The 18,507-nt window shown below is 29.9% G+C and overlaps 1 protein-coding gene across 4 annotated transcripts in view; it reads left to right on the top strand.

The window, feature by feature from the left end:
• Evi5 (ecotropic viral integration site 5) overlaps window positions 1-18,507 on the top strand; it is a 265,049-nt gene that overhangs the window by 95,512 nt on the left and 151,030 nt on the right. Inside the window, exon 1 of one of the 4 annotated variants that reach the window (XM_067047084.1) lies at window positions 4,123-4,137. The exons of the other annotated variants lie outside the window; for them this stretch is intronic. The gene's annotated coding sequence lies outside the window, so the exon portion shown is untranslated. Of the gene's footprint in view, window positions 1-4,122; window positions 4,138-18,507 lie in introns of those variants that run through there. 4 annotated transcript variants of the gene reach the window in all.

The following is an 18,507-nucleotide window of genomic DNA, read 5'->3' as shown; positions in this document are numbered from 1 at the left end:
ATTAACTGTTGTAAGACTGGGATTTCCCATCTTTTTGATACTTTGTTAAATGTTATTAGAATATAGCTGTGCAATAAATTTATTAGATTAACGTTAGCAATTATTTTTTCAGGAGGTCGTTCCAGATATTAAATCAAATCAAATTTAATTTATAATTGGGATTATTAAAAAAAACTAAGTTTATTAACTTAATTACTTTAGGTTATTTTGTATTTTTGGGGGGGGGATGAATAACCATAAAAATATTGCCCATTTATCTTTGTATTGTATTATATTATGCTTGTATAGTTATTGTTTTCTGCAATATTTTTCTCCCATTTTTTACTGAAACAAAGTGGAATAAATATAATGTTTTGTATTTTTTTTCAATGATTAAATCCATTCTCCTGACGGGGTCTCTGTATGTCCTCATTATGAATAGGGATAATGAGGACATATTTTTATCTACATCTAGTAAAAATTAATTTCTTTAATTTTGTTCCACACGCAAACGTGATGTAGAACTCCATTGTTAGATAACAGCTCTTATAATTGAAGGGGTAAGTGGATAAAGGGGCTATGTAACATTTTTTGATTTTTTGAATCTTTCATTTGAATGAAGGGGTTAGGTTATTTAGCTGGTGTGAGGTCAAAATCCTGTTAATAACTGAGTTACGTAGAAGGGGCTATGTACATTTCAAAACATAATACGCTCTAAAAAAAATATTGGACCTTGTGTTCTTAAAATTTACTATTTGTAAGATATTATGTTATAAGCAGCACATATAATCAATTAATTTTGGGGAAAAAATTGTCGAATTACACTTAATAGGATTATTTTGATTGTTTACTTTTAATAATATAAATATTATTAACACAACTCATTTATGCGAGAAATGAAGGATAATATATTTCTTTGTTCTTTGGCCCATTAAATAAAAGTGAATCATCAAGGATGGAAACCCGATTCCGGCTGCAAATTTCTGAAACACTGCTCCTATACGACTTAAGATATTATTAACCTTTTATAATATTTGGTTTTACCTAAGATGTCTATTTTCATTTACGACTTCGAAGGGAGGTCCTGTGTCCATTTATCGAGAATATCAAACATCAGCTTGTTGGTTGTAAGATCAAATTAATGTTAAAAACAAAATTAAAATACTAAACATAATCTAGTGTAGCTTATATACATAATAATGATTCAAATGTTAGTGCACTTAAATTAATTGTATCAGTTAGCCTAAAATGTTGGGGTGTGTGTAATCTGGCTCCACACCTTTCGGTGATACCGCTCATATTTGCTTAAACAAGTGTATATGCCTATTATTTTTATTTATTTTGTAGTTGAAAATATATTGTGAAATAAACTATAATTATTTGAGCAATTGTCGGTACTTACAAAAAATACTTAAATGAATTTGATGATTACTCTTGTTTCGACTTCACTTTTTCCACTCAATAGAGCAAGAGCAATTTTACTGAAGGTACCATTATTATCTTGTTACTGTTTTTTTTTTCGTCCATTCTTGATGTAATCTTGTTTATTTACCTGTTGTATTTATTATAACTATATTTATAAATTCCTTTTTTACTAACAATAAAGTTTAGAAAAAATAAAATAGAAATATTTGTATTAAAATAACTAATGCTTGGAATTTTATATAAAAGAAATTTTTAGTTTGGAATGTTAATAAATTAGTTTAAGAGAAACAAACCACTTTAATTAAATATTTGAATAATGTTTATTTTATTATTGGCAAGTGAGAAGTTCCGTTCTAAGGACCATTTCATTCATGTTATCTCTTCATTTTAAATGTAATTTTTATAAACCACTTAGAGTCCGAATTTTTCGAAACTCAGTTTTATTGCGCATCTACACCAAAACAGAAAACAAAGATAAAATGATAAATTAGTCAGTGAGTGACAGTTACAGATGTTTACAGCCCTGTTTTATTGTATAGATCACATTTTTCAATGTTTCCGTCCTATTTAGCATTTTCAAACATTTTTACTTCACCCCAGTCACCATACGTATTACTCTGAAATGTAAAACGCAACGAAATTTAAAAATTAGATTCCGAACTGTTTATATTAATTTCTTTCTCAGGATCGCTGTGAAATAATTGTTGATTGACCCTGGAATCGAACTCTCAACCTTCTGAATCTAAACCTCTGAGACCCTCACTTCAACGTGTTCAGCTATTAGGTCCTCTAAAGCACTCGTGAAATTGTTAGCTCTAACGAGACCTGCTATTGTTCGTGATTTGTAAATTAATTTAATTTGTTCCCACTTCACCTTTGTATTGAGAGAACAGGAAGGTCGATGAATTTTCATGAATGCAGATAAATTTTTTAACTATCCTTACTAATCACTCTTTTCAATGTGAAAGGTTATAAGAATGGATTGCGTGTAAATTGGGGTTTTTCAAATATAAATTATAATTCCAAAATTAACTTTAATTTCAACATTTTTGTTTTTATAAAAGTTCAAACTCAATAAATATATTTTTTAAATTAATATTTACATTTATCGTCATTAGAGTGCTACCAATGGATAGTTTCTCTACACGTCTGTAACACTCCATTTTAATTAACATGAGATTTACTGAATGTATTATATATTATACAGTATTTTTGATTTAATAAATGATTACTAAAATAATTAATACAATATTAACCTTGTTTTTTTTTAATCTTAAGTTTTTTTTTTCAAGTTTATAACCGCTGTTTTCTTGTAATTATTTTCTAGGCAATCTCCTAAACGTTTCGTTTGTACAATCCTCTAATTTTATTTTCGATCGATTAGTTATAGGGTTCAGGCTTATAATTTAAGTTTAGTTTAGGTTTTGGGTTCAATTTTTAGTTTTATTCTATTCTAACAAAGTAAAATTACAAGCTTGTACTATTATCGAAATTGAATGAAACAACGTGACACTGTCTCTTCAGGCCAAATAATGATCTCGTTGTTGATATTATTTGAGCCTAAGAAAATAACTGAGCTGGAGATTACTTTGTAGGACGAAAGTCAACCTGTATAAACTCCACCTCTGTAAAACTTCGGTACGCCCCGCGCTTCTGCATGTAAAGGCTGTAAACATCTAAGGCTAATGAAAAACAGCCTGAGAAGAATGAAAGAGACGGATTAATCAGAAGCTATACAATGACTGGAGGGACTGATGTCAGAACAACGAATATGAAGCGTTTCAGTTACACAGGGAACACCGCCAGAATCGCGGATGGAGAAATGTCAAAAATGCTGCTAACACAGCCAATTTATATAACAAGGAGGAGAGGCAGAGCAATCCAACAAGTTGGGTGGTGTAGCAGAATATGCTGACAATATTCTGGGCATTAGGAACTGAACTGATTGCGTCAGCGCATGACGAGTAGCGATTGTAGCTATACCTGGGTTGAGCTATCATTTTGAAAACAAAATATTAATAAAAAATTTGCACTTTTCATTTTGGCTATGGTACTAGTAATGATGGGGGGGGGAGGGTAGAGGGTTTTTCATTTTAGTTATAGAACGGTTGATGTAGAATTAAGTACGACATAATATTAAATGAAAGGAAGGAGAGTTTAAAAGTAATATAAGTTAGAAAATCAGATGAAATAGGTTGTTTTCTACGTTCTATACGTTTGAAGATCGGCACGGTTCTTTCATCAAAAATTTTGTTTTCGAAAGGAGTATATAGTAAAGGACCTATCTAGGTATAGCAATAAAAGTAATTAAAGTCAGAATTTCAAAATTTATTCAATAGCGCCCACTGAGACCGAACTCCTCCTTCCGCCTCTACTCTGGCCTATTTAATTGGTACAGAAAGATTGGAGTGATGCCTAACAGTATTTTGGGTCGATTGTCTTTCTCTATCATACTATTTGTTCTTTGAAATGCGGAGTCATCCGGTCTAAGTCGGCGGGTAAGAAAACCCATTATGACAATTTTCTGACTTATACTACTTTTCTTCCCCTTTCTAGTAAAGGGCGTTTTCTCACTATGTCATTATTGATTATTTATGACAACGTTTTGTATTCGTTATAATAGCTTTAAATTGCATTAGGAAAATGTTTTTTAATAATTGTTTTATTGTTTCAGGTGAGTGTTGCACTTTATTCGAATCTCTTATCTCTTCACCATTATCTTTTTCAAGTATTGTAAGTATATCTGAGTCTTCAATTTTATAGAAGGTATAAATTTTACTAAATTATAATTTAAAAAAAAAATTATTAACACTCAACTCTCTACATTACCTTACAAATATTAATAGTTGGTTTAAAATAAATAATTATCGTTAGATAAATAAAATAGGCACAACGACAAAATTTGAAAAACGTCAAAGTTGGGTCCCTTTCCACCAGATTTTGGACTTATATTCGACATTCCATGTTTTGACCTTTTGACCCACTTACAAGAGTCAGAAATGTCTGAAATACCATAGCTTCCATAAACTATATATAAAAAACAATCAAGTGAAGCAAAAAAAGTTTATTTTCAAAAAGTTGGGAGACTGCACCATTTTCCAAGATTAATTATTAACATATAGGGATCAATTTAAGGATGTCATAATCGCAAAAAAACACAAAACACATTTTTTTTTTAAAGATTTATTTATTGATAGATATTACAATCTGCCACACAGTTGTGGGCAATAGGTAATAGTGATGAATGATCTCATACATACTAAAATAAAAAAAAATAATAATAAAAAAACTCTTAAAATAATAACTTAAAATATATACAAACAAAAGAATAGACAAGATGAAGATAATCAAACTATCTGTATGAAAAATAAATAATTAAAATAACATAATGATAAAATAATATATACAGTATTTACACAATCGACCTGAGGATCCCTGAGCCCCCTCTATCCCCCTCCTGTGAGGGGTAGAGCAGAGCTCGAAAGATCCCAGCGCATCCCTCTCGCGGCATCACTGGTAATGAGCCAGTGGAGGCTGAGCAAGTGCGCTAAAGCCGCAAACACTCAACTTGAGTGGAGAATCTGACCATTGCCACAACTCCAATTGTCCATTTTTATTTTAATAAGTCTCTTAGCCACTGCCGTTCCAACCTTCTAGGTGGGCTGTAGGGATGGGTGGAACTAGATAAGGTTTGAACCAAAGGATTAGGATTGTTGGAAAGGCAAAACAAAACACATTTAACTGTGAAATTAAAATAACAAAATCATTTTTGTGTGAAAACTCCATGATAAAGACATGTTCTCTGGAGGGAAAAAAATTAGAAAAATAATAACAATTGATGACACGTTTACCGAAGTTGAGTATCGCCAATTTCTGATTATCCGCTGTCTCAATTTTAGAAATTTAGACTAAAGGAGATATTTATAGTTAAATTCTATACTTTGTGAAGAAAAAATCTATCGATAATGTTTTGAGGCATGTTGCTTACCTGATAATAACAGAAGGATAAAGAAATATACCGGAAATCCAAAAACTAAACTTTACTACCACCAATCGAATCGAAAATTATACGTTTCTTTACCTCCCAGCCTATATGCGACTTTCCCTGCTATTTGTATGCTACACCAAGGAAAATTGTCGTCAGTGAAGCAATCTGATCCCTTTACAATATTCGATCTTCCACTGAGGTCATTTATAAAAATAACTTTTTAAGTGAGGCATTTCTTTCTTACTTGAGCATGCTGTAATGTGTTCAAGCATTGCTACGGTTTCCTTTATTTCTATGAACTCTTCTCTAATTGGAGCAAAGAAGGCATTTGCACAGCAAAAATCAGATTTTTATCAGCTACTCTGACTTGATTTGACTAAAGACGTGCAGGTGTTTTGTTCACCTTGGAGTTACGTGAAGCGTTACTATTTGCGCGAACACCTGTCTAGTCTTTACATCCCACATGTGCTAGCGTGTCAGTTGTGTTAGGTGGTAACATTTAGGTCTAGTGATCAGACAAGGTGAAGCTGAGCAGCCGACTTTAAAAAATAATTTAGGACAATTAGGTATGTTAGCTATTCTTTCATAACTTTAGCCTATTCCTGTTAAACTCACAAAATGTATTTATTAAACAAATTAAACCCTTATTAATAAAATTAAACGAAGAGAACAGAGGTGAATCATTATGTTTTCACACAGTTTCTCATGGTGTGCACTTTATAAAATAACTTATCATTTTCTTTTTTTATTAATAAAATCATTTTAATCTTTGTATATTAATACAATTTTTCAAATATTACATTTATTATATTAAAGATTGTATACACTTTTTTGGGGGGGAGGTTCTTTATTATTGTGTTTGGTAATGGGTACAAATTTTAATTATTTGCTAAACTTAAATATTAAGAAATGTATCTTATATTGATACCTTATATTTAATGACCTTGAATCACTTCCGATATTTTATTTGTTGAATTATTTTGATTTTTCTTATATTTTGTACCAAAGATTTTGTTCGGATGCTATGGGTTTTGTTTGGATATAGAAATAATGACTGCTTATCTGTAAATTCTTTTTCAACCCAAAATGATCTATTTAATTTCTGAAAGATTCATTTTCAGATTATTATAGTTGATTTTTTGCGAATAGGATTTTATGATTAATCAATAATTTTAGTCTTTATTATTCAGTTTATCATTATTATATTTACTTGGTGCCAAAAAATAATGATTAAAGTTTTCGACTAAACAATACAAATCTCGGTCAAAAATCTAACAAATCACTGTTAAGTTATATTTAAGAGCTTTACCCCCACAATACATGTGAATTGTATTTATTTTTTTAGAATAAGAAAGATTGTAATACTTGACTATAAAAAAAGTCATCCGTAAAAATTTAAAAGTTTTCGATTATAACTATTGTTATAAATTTCATAAATAAGGAAATTTTTATCGTCGGAACTTTAAAAAAAAACACCTTCTCATTTTAAAATATGTTCTGAATTTTTCTTTGTAAAGTGAGAAGAAATGGAGTAGTATTCACACAGAGCTGCTTGTGGTTGGTTAATGGTACACCTCGGTGGATAATAAAACCTGGAGGAGTTTAGTGGTGGCTAACGAATCATTAATGAAGCCGAGCTTTGAATAAAAAATGAACCTAGAATTATTTTAGTTACATACGACAACATTCTATATAATCTTCTTTTTTAGAAATTGTCTGTTGATAACATTTTTTAAATATCCATGTTTTTGTGAATATCGTTTTAAAATTTAATATTTTAACCACTAAAAACATTTTAAATTTTTTAATTGATTAAAAGATATAATAAGTTTAATTGCAAAAAATGTCAAGTTTAGTTAATATATGTAAGTGATTTCTGATCTATTAAATATGGAAACATGTAAAAACGTAAATCTTAAATTTAATTTTTTTTTTTAATTTTAGTGCTCAATATATTATTTTTAATTTTTTCTAAAAATTTTTGATTTTCTTTATCATTTTCATAATTCATTTATCTATTACTTACTATAAATATTATTTAACCTAAGAGTTAATAAATTGGAGCTATACAGAAATAAATAGATATGGTAACTGTTTTATTAATAACTAGCTTCTATTAGGCGTTATTTTATTTTTAACAAGAAGTAGGGGAATTTGAAACTTACACTATGAGAAAAATTCACACATTTTAGATATTATAATTGACTTTTTAGGAATTTCGATTAAATAATTAAAGTTATTGCTGTTTCATTCTTATTTTTGTGCATTTACCTGCCGACCACATTATATTTTCTAATCTACCTATTCATTTAATGAAATTATGACTTTTATTAGAATAGCTTAGTGAAATTAATGTGTTTATGATTAATATATAGAAACTGGAGGGGATGAATTCACAGTTAATCCTAAGAAGACCGACTGTATTATTTCCTCCTTCCAGAAAAACAAGCACCCTCCCTCTACCTAAAGTCTATAGCAGTAGTACCTAAAGTAGTAGGGTACAAAAATAGACCAGCAGGCAGCAAGTATATCTAGGGATCACCCAATTATAGGATTACCGCTATTGCTACAAGAAAATCAATTTGGTCAGGACAAAGTCTTATAGGTCAAATAAATTGCTAATTTTATTTACCTAATCTTTCTTTCCGCTTCAAATTAATGATCTACAAAAGTGTGCTGAGGCCATCCCTGCTCTTCGGAGCACCTATGCTGACCAACATAGCACCTTCAACGGCCAAGAGGCTCCAACAGTTTCAGAGCAGTATAATCAGACCTAGAGTGAAGCATGCTTCTCTGCAAAGAGCAAAGAGGGACCACATACACAGAACACTCGACCTAATGTGACTGATCACGAGGAAGCATATCAATTTTTTTTATAGGCTCAAAGATGACAGACCCACATTATCAGACAGTCTAGACTGAATCTATTCAACTAACAATTAATAAGTTTCCACTGAAGCCCATTAATAATTGCAATAGTTCAGAATGTTCTTACAACTTTGTTCTAATAGCTAGTTAGTGGGTGATTTTCAAACATAACCACTGGCCTCAAAGGAAAAATATTTAATTTTTTCCCTTAAAGTTCCATCTATCAAATATTCTTTCGGTTCGGAATCACTTTCGAAACCGTCACGTTCAAACTTAATTTGTTTTTTGTTCCGCCTTATGAACGACTCTGTAGATAAGCACTTTTGAAAATTTCTCAAGTGAAGAATTACATCTAAAACCTGGACACTCACAATCCAGTTTTGTTTAACTTAATAAAGAACCCAGTGGATAGGGTTAGTTAAAGCTGACATTTATTCCCCACTAACAAACGTTTAGGATCCCACTGATCAGTATAGCGGAGGATCTAGAGCACATCCGGATGTTATGCGATTAATTATTCCGGCCGGAAGAAGATCTAGGTTTTGTTTTATTCTTTCTTATATTTATTTATAAGTGTTCATATTGTTTCGGTCATTCACATTAACTTCAATTTATGAATGCTTTTATTTTTTTTTTAAATTATGAAATTACCATACTCGTTATCTTGTTGTATGATATAATTATTTTATAATTGTAGTTTTGATTATATTGTAAGAATCTTATATTGGATCAACAATGTCTGGCACAATAAAGTTAATATTGTATAAAATAATAAATTCAGCGAAATGCAACGGTTGAATGAAGAACGTATGTAATATGAACCAAAAACAAAAGCGGTGTAAGTCAAATCAGGTATTTTGAAATATTAAGAAGATTTGTAAAGCTTGTGGTAATGAATAACAGTTTTTTTTGTTAAACAGTCAAACAGGAACATATTCAACTATTTAAGAGCGTTTGAAGTTAATCCAGTAATATTAAGTAATTTTTTTTTTTTTTTAAAGAAGATTTAATTTAATGAGGTGAGAATGGCTTATACCACTTCTGCTCTCAACCGGATGTTTTTGTTGGTGTTTAAAAATTAGATTTTTTTTAACCTTAAATTCCTTTAATTTTAAATATTTACAAACTGTTGAGTGAAAACATCCAAAGATCCAAGATTCAATTATTACTTTTGTTTCTTCATTCCATCTTACTGTTTTTGTTTTGTGTTTTTATACTTTTAGCTAAAGTTAATTGGTATTTTGTTGTTCATAGTCGCTGCAACAAAACACAAAATAATGAAATTTAGATTTGAGTCCATAAGATTTAGATTTGAGTTCCTTTGATTAAATTTGTGGTTGTATAGTAAAGTTCATCATATTTCTTCCGGGACCATTTGAAGATAAGGGTTGACAACTTATATTACTTTCGAGATTTTATTTTCAAGGTTTTTTGCTTTCTATTAACTACCTATGTATGGAATGTATAGTAATGGAAAGTTTTGATAAGCCAAATTTCGAATTCGAGCTTATAACAAAAATACGGGTTTAAAGGTTTCTTGAGTCCACAAAAACGTTTCGCAAAATGTTCTGTGTGCGTGTGTGTATGTGAACTGCCTTACTCAAAAACGAAAATAAAATTATATTTTTAAATCGGGTATATGCCTGGGATGTGACAGCAACTTTTTTTTCCCTAAAATCGAACGTCCAGATTGCTGCTTTATAAAATCGCTTTTTTACATTTTTTTTTTTTTCGATTTTCACCAAAGTGACTCAAACGATTTTGATTAAAATTAGTGTATAAATGAGCAATCAAGCGCTCTTTGATAGCTAATAAATCTTATACTCGTTTAAATAGTTTTAAGAAGGTGTAAGTGCTAAATTTTTGAAAAGTCTTTATTTTTATAATATGTAAATACAAAATTTCAAAGAATTCTATGTTTTTTTTTTTGTTTTTTTTTTCGAACCCTCTAAAACAGAGATAAAATGTGAATTAGTAAGTGCATTACTGTGTAAAAGAGAGAAGTAATTCGTGTTGTGTCTTACCTTTTACTACCTTTGGTATTTTAAGGTAAAGAATTCTATGAATAACTAAAGGAAAAATAGATACACCCAATTCGAACGGGAAAAGTGATCCGAGACTCCCGACGTATTCCGATTGCATGACGACTTAGCTATATTACATTCTCTTCTTTTTTTTTTTAATTTTAACTTTGACCTTGCAATTAGAAATGGTCTTTCGACTATAGAATAATAATTTAAACATAAAATATAGTACTGGAAGATTGTTGATTGACCGTGTGTATAGATGAATGGAATGTGGTCCGGATGCGGCCAAAAAAACTCAAATAATAAATGGGTATACTATCTTTATTGGGCCAACGTGACGTCCCACGTTGCAGGGATAAAAACGATACAAACACTTGACATAGTTACAAAAAAAAAAACACATAAGTGGAAAATAACAGGGGTATACAATGAAAAGTAAAATGTAATAAGAAAAATTAAACGTTGTAAACAGTAAATGAAAACGGTAACAGTAACAGATAGATAAGAGATAAAATAAGAGAATAAATATTAAAGAAAGTACAAATTAAGAGATTAAAAAAGAAAAGGATATAATCAAATGATGAGAAAGAATTCATACCTGTTTTGACAGAAGTCAACGTCAGAGTGAACCGTTTGTATTGGGAGGAGTGGGGATGGCAGTTTAGCACGCCACATAATAACGGAAGTAATTTTAAAGTAAATATTGTTTTTTTACCGCACCCGGACCATATTCCATTCATCTAAAATATAGTAATATATTTTTAATGAATTAGGAGGGAATGACCTCGGATTAGGATTGTTTGTTCAGGAAGTTTATTAGAACTGTAGAAAGCATCCAACGAGTCCTGACCTATCAACATTAGATCTGATATTAATGGACGATATTTAAATGCATTGTCAACTCTGTCTCCAAATATTTGAATTACTGTATACGTTCCCTAAACCCTCGATACCTTCTTTCCCTCCTATACCCACCAATGATGAAAGTAATTAGCGAAAATAACTAACTACTCGTCGATTCACACTATTTAAACACACTAGTTGGAGGTTTTACGTCTCTATCAATGCCTGATGATCATATAAGGCTAATGAAAAGATTTTTCTTTTTGTAATTACATGTTACAATAATTACAGTACAACTGTGAGAATGTTTTACATTTCTTAATAAGTTCATATTCAATATATTTAAGTAAATTGACTCCAAAGGTTCTGCCAGTTTTCTAATCTATATCCTATATCCCTTTCCCTCTTTAAATGCATTTCATATTTAGTAGAAGAGATCTATTCAAGCCCGTTCTCTTTACTTCCTGATATCAAACGCCAAAAGTCGAGTCAGACAACCACTGAGTCTCAAGTAAATTTTATATTAAAATCAGTGAATTAAAATAACTATTAATTTTTATTTCCATTAAAAAAAGTATCGAGATTTTTTTATTGCAAAATTTATCGATTTCGATTATCCTTTAATTGTTGTTCATGAATCAAATTGTTTATAATAGATTACTACGTTAAAATCTTAAGATTCTGCGTCCTGCGAATTGCTTCTACTTTTCGGATTTCAGAGATAGAAAATATAAGAACAGTATAAACTTAAGATCGCTTTCTCGCAAAGCAATGTATTTTTACTTTTTGATTACTAATATATGAGGCTTAATTTAATAACAAAATTATATCAGATAAGCATAAAATATTAAATAAGCATTAGTGATCTTTTAATAGATTGCATTTGTGCTCCTTCGAAAGCATAAAGGCTCTAAAAGTTTGAAATTCGAAAAAATTAAAACAAATAGATTAGTGAGGGCGCCATGTTATAATCACTTTTATTTTTAATTTCTTGACCAGATGTTTGGAGAAGAACATATTCTAAAACATTATATATTATTTATTTTTTATTATCCATCACTGTATCAGTTAACAATGTTATATAAATATATATTTTTTGCAACTTCTATATATTTTAATTTACTCTATTCAATACCCCTGAATCATCCAATAGTCCTACCATAATTTACAGTTTTTTATTTCTTTTACACTGATGAAGACAGGTAATATGGTGCTATATATCGTTGTTTTGGCAATTCCCACAACAGCAATATGATAAATTTCGTTAAATAACTTTGCCACATCTGCCCCGATACCTGTTCTCCAAGAAGGGATACTTTCAACAAACAAAGGAGACTCCTGTGTTTGTGTACTGCACTTGGTCTTGTGTGTCAGAGCTTTTCACGCATTTATTGCTATATGCTGAAGGACAAAAGCCAATTAAGCAGGTAGAAACCCCTAGAACATTCCCACCCCCTCTCGGGCCTAGGGGAGAAGCTCACCTAGGGGGCGTTTTGTCACCTATGCCCAATGAGGAATCAGATTCTAAAAAGGTAACGCCTCTAAGAGGAGGTGGGAGATAAGGGGCAGGACAACTAGACCAGGAAAAAAACATTGAAGACGAAGTCACAGAAGTAAGAAGACCGAAGAGAGGGCAAAGATGCACTTTTACCTGGACGCCATCCCTTATGAACAAGACGACACCTACGGAACTACATCCCACCGCATGAATCATTCAAATAAGCAGCTATAAGTATATATTAGGCAATAAGTAAAAATCATATTTTATGGCAACCATCAGAATCATTTCAATCATCTTAATGACATCATTTATCAATCATTGTAAATAAATACTTAGTTCCTTCATGTAGTTTATTCACTGTCATATTGCACAATACCACCCCTTATTATATTATATATAATGGTAACAACGCTTTATAAATATAAAGGTATTTAATTGGTAACTGGTAAATACACAAAAAGCCTTTAGAAAAGAATCCAACTATAATAATTGTTTTGCAGGACTCAATATCAATTAATTATTTAACTTCTTTTTGCATAATGGCCTTCAGCGATTATCCTGGTATCCCGAGACAGTACATTGCAATGGATATGCCGTTGCCTTCCAGTTAAGTGTATTTAATGTCTTGAGTTCAATTTTGACTATCATCTGTACCATCTTATCCTCCTATTATTTACATTAAATAAACAAACCATAGGAGGTCTCTGAACTACTTACGGTATTATATAATTCATAATTCCTTTGGAAAATAAGTTTTTAGCTGAATTACATTTTTTTTCGTAACCTCCTTTATTATTATATGCGTATGATATATACATATTGCAAAATTACATCAGATGGAAAAAATATTAAATATGCAGGAGTGATTATTATTGTTGATGGGAAATTATCCAATAGCTCGTGCAAATTGAAAAAAAATATTTTCCCTTTTATTTTATTTATTCAATTTTTTTTATTCTCGATTTTGCATTAGACTATTTAAAGAGACGTTTCAAATACAAAAGGATATTGATAAAAAAATAATCTGCACATTTATTGTACTAGAAAGCGGAGACTTGATATTAGATTTGCTTTACAAACTGTGCCAGGAGAGAAGAAAGTGGAGAACGACCTATTTGCTGATTAGCATTGAACCTGATACCAGCCTGCGCCACTTGCAATCCAACCTCAACAGTCAGCAACCCTTGCCATTTCTCAACTGGTGCAACTTTCCTCTCGGGATAATTCATGGATCACGAGGGAAACCCCTGGAACGGGAGCGTCTTCTCCGGTTTCTTTACCGAAGCAACTCAATGAAATGTAATTAGGGACACCCACATCAATTGTGTACGGCAATTGACCTGCAATTAACCATTCCACCTATTGATTGCTATAAATGAGCTTTTAATAATGGGAGAGAGATCTTCAAAGATAGAAAGACTGTATTGAAATGGGTTCTATTTTCTTTGTTCGTAATGTCAAAGTAATGTTAAACACATTTTACATTTGTTAAGAAATTAGTTCCGTTTCATTAATAAAGTTCGTTCTATTTTGATTTGATGCAAGGTTAGAACATAAATTATTTTCGTTTTAATATTACAAATTATTTCTTTCTATTATTTGTTTAAATCTAAAGTCACCAATAATAATATGAATTTGTGCAACTATTAGTTTATTGCTCTTTTTCTGTATAAATAGAAATGTTTGGAATTTGAAGAATTATTTAAATATTAATTATTTAAATAATCTGCATTTTTATTTTTTTTTATATTAAGGATATTATCAAATAAAAACAGTTTTCTACAAATAAAGGATTAATAATTACAATTAAAGCTAAATAAACTGTTCTATTTTTGCGTTTATTTAAAGTAAACAATGGCATTGATTACCATTGCTGCCTAATCATATTTTTCATTTATGTATTAATTTGTTTTACTCAATTTTTATGATTTGGCATCCTCTGTTTGAAAATATACCTGATATTTATGCCTAATAGACCGAATAAATTAATTCATTCGGTTTATTTGTTTCATTGTACTTTTGTTAAATTTTTTTTTTTAAATTATGATTTCCAAAAGATCAAAAACTTATATATAATAAAAATATTGTATATTATATTAATATTACATACAGTATTTAAAATATAAATATTTATCCTCTTCTTTTCGTTTCGGGGTACTGCGTATCCCTCTACAGTATAATATAATTCACTGTTTATTTTAGAAACATTTAATATGTTTAAGTTATCAGCATACTTATAAATTTTAATTTTTAAAACAAAACGATGCCAATTAGTGAAGTATTACCGAAACGTCCAAGAAGATAAAAAATATGTGTATTTTAAATGTTGTTGTTGTGTTTGTAAAGTTTATGATCTTTGGAGAATTAAAAAAAAAAATTAACTTATAGCAGCGATTCTCTAATACTTAAATTTACCGGGAGATTCTTGAAGTATTTAGATGAATGAAGTTATCATTCAACTAAGCAGTGACCCCCTCTCGAAAGGTTTATTATTTATTTTTTTAAAACTTCCTCATTAAGTGATATCACATTCAGTCGAAATATTTATTTGATTATTTAAGCTGAAGGTGTATTAAAATTTTGCTGTTTTAGTGAGGTTATACTGGTAAATTATTTTAGTTGTTATAAAAGTGAGCTATGAGGAAAAAAAAGGTTAAGAATCAAAGATTTATTGAAATATATGGTATTTACAAGGATAATATCTTTAGTTATGGTAATTTATTATCCATAAAGATTATATTTTCTAAATATTGGTACAATTACAGTTAGTTTAGAGAAAAACAATGGGAAAGCCCTTTATTTATAATCTGTGGGATCTAGTAGATTCATCACTATCATATCATTTTATAGTCAATTTATTGTGCTTAATTTATCTTGCTAAACGTGAACTGGAGCATTTAGTGTTGAAGTACTAATTTTAAAATTTTATTAAGGTCCTAGTTTTTTTATAGAGATATCCTGTCAATTTATAAGACTTACGGTACCATTTTTCTGAACTTCGATGAATGAATGTATATTTTTTTGCTTAGTATGTTGCAAAACATGAACTGGAGCATTTAGTGTTGAAGAACTAATTTTAAAAGTTTATTAAGGTCCTAGTTTTTTTTATAGAGATATCCTGTCAATTTAAAAGACTTACGGTACCATTTTTCCGAACTTCGATGAATGAATGTATATTCTTGTGCTTAGTATCTTGCAAAACATGAACTGGAGCATTTAGTGTTGAAGAACTAATTTTAAAATTTTATTAAGGTCCTAGTTTTTTTATATAGATATCCTGTCAATTTGAAAGACTTGCGGTACCATTTTTCCGAACTTCGATGAATGAATGTGTATTCTTTGATACTAATCTCAAATCAAATTGTGAAATTTATATATTAATTTTTAAATAAAAGTTAATTAATTTTTTTCTCTTGTATTTTATATTTGTATTTGGGTTTCAAAGAAGATCGTTTTGACTAATGTAGTTAATAAAAGACGATAAAAACAAGCGTTGAGCACTAGATTCCGCTTTATCCCTGCATTCTATTTTTTTTTTTTAAAAAAGAAAAAATTAAATGGATGAGTAAAGCCCCATGGGGGTATATATATCTCGGAAGAAGTGGGTGTAGAAAGTGAGCCTGACATAGATTCGACACGTTGCTGGTTCATAAGTGACATCCTACCACCCCTTTCCCAACTTTCATTTTAAAGATGTTAATATTTGTTAGCTTTCTCGTCAATATCTTCCTTCCTCAAACCTCGGCTTGGAAAGTTCATATTTTTGAAAACTTGAGGACTTAGCCCTAGATTATTACGAGTTCCTTCAAAAAAGGTCTTAGAAGACCGCTCACTCCTCGGGATCCAATCTCCTGGTTGCTAACTTCAGAATAAAATATTTCTTTCTTAAGAACAAAGTTATTTATTTGAATGTCTGTTAATGTACGTAATTTGTTATAAATAGTTTATGTACCACTGCTTTTTCAGTTAGTATTTTGAACTTAGAATTTCATTTTGTACTGATAGCAAAAATGGGAGAGAATATTTAAAGAAGCATTTAGTAATTAATAATTGTGCAAACGTAAGAAAGAAATTTCTTTATAGAAGAAGGAGTTCCAAGAGCCTAAGAGGAGAAAAAAAGAAATTATTTCACCCCTATTTTTGATTACTTTAATGAAAATTCAATTCAATTGATCAGCATTAAAATTGATGACTGTCGACCATGATAGGGGGAGCAATGGCGGTTTCAGAAGTTACAAAAAAGTCATTGTTTCTTGTTTTTTTTTTGTTTTTTTTCAAGAAAAGAAGATTATTTTATTATAGGAAAAGCTTCAGTTTTTACCTAGACTATACAACAGATACAGTAAATATAATTAAAAAGTAAATACTGAAGTATTTAAGGTGCAAGGCCCCTGAAGTTTATTTTATTCGAAAATACCTAGAAGTTTCACTCATTCTTCATTCCGAGCTCCAGATCCTCAGGACTACGTACACTATAAAATTTCTTAACCTATTATTTAAAATAGAGTAATTGTCGAAAATATAAACTCTAACAGAGCTCTTTGCGTTTAGTAGTTCTCAAAGTACAGTTGGTCAAATAGCTATATTTTTTTCCAAAAAATGAATTAATTTTGTCGAATATCATGGAAACTACTGCTCCTACGAGAAGATTTATCATCAAATACATTATAGTACATTTAAATAGCTTTAATTTGGGTGCTAGTAGGCATCTGTCAGAATAATAATTTCTGAGAACTAGTTTTTCTTAAACCTAAAGTTTCCTAATTTGTTCCGGCTAATATCATAGAAACTGTTCTTTCTATTTCTCGATTCAGGGCTAATATATATCTGCAAGTCGTTCGTAGGAGTAGAATAAATTTCATAATATCACAAAATAATAATTTTTCGTTATTTGGAAAAAAATTTTCCAAGATCGATTTTTCAAGAACAATTGAACGTAGAACAGGTCTCCATATATAATGGCTCTATTTTTTCGTTTAACTTTAAATAAAACATATAAATGAATCGTTCGTGATACAAATTATTTTTTATATATTTTTATTTCGTCATTATTTATTCTAGCAATGGTTGGTGCTCATCAATTTTGACTACTAACTAAATTTAATGAAAACTATGCATTAAAGTAATATAAAATTGGAGTGAAATTACTTACACGTTCGGTTCCTGCCGATGATGAACATAAGACATGCAGTCTTAAGGAGACTGCATAATAATTATAGTCCCCTATTTAGTGGCATAAGTTATATATAGCTTAGATGATTTATGCCAATGTTGATGTACCTTTGTTAGAAGTGTCTATGGTTTAGAAATAAATATGAATACTAGCACGGTTCCAAGCTTGATCTTCACCTGTCAGATATTAACGAGTAGTGATTTATAGTGACAATGAAGACTTTGGTTTTTATTGATAGCAAAATCGTGGAAGAATGTTTTAAGTAATGTTAAATATATAAATTTTAATATTAAATTAAATTTTAGACTAAACCTTGATTCAATTAAATAGCCCTTAGTAACCCATCAGTTTATATTTCTTCAATCTTGCTTAGTCCTGGCCTGCTACTTTTATTCAGAACGTTTTGGAGAAGTCCTTAAAATTTACTACTTTTTTTTATTGTAATTACGAATTTCAAGCTTGAGACTTACAATTTTTACCATAAAATAAAAAAAAAAAAAATTAAATATATATATTTTTTTTCTATTTCTCCGTACCACGAAAACTTCGCCTTTTTTTAATTAGGAATATCAACCTTCACAAAACCAATATTAAAGTCTTTACATTTTTAACTCAAAATTTGTCTTCTTTTTTATTCGTTTAGGAGCAATGGCTCTTGGGTTTCATCAAATAAGAATCAGAAAGGAGTCTTGAAGAAATAGTA

This window comes from Halyomorpha halys, unplaced genomic scaffold, assembly GCF_000696795.3.
Source record: "Halyomorpha halys isolate HHAL.00 unplaced genomic scaffold, Hhal_1.1 Scaffold52.1, whole genome shotgun sequence".
NCBI classification, from domain to species: Eukaryota; Metazoa; Arthropoda; class Insecta; order Hemiptera; family Pentatomidae; genus Halyomorpha; species Halyomorpha halys.
Note: the sequence above shows the minus strand (reverse complement) of the source record. Positions and strands in the feature narration are given on the sequence as shown.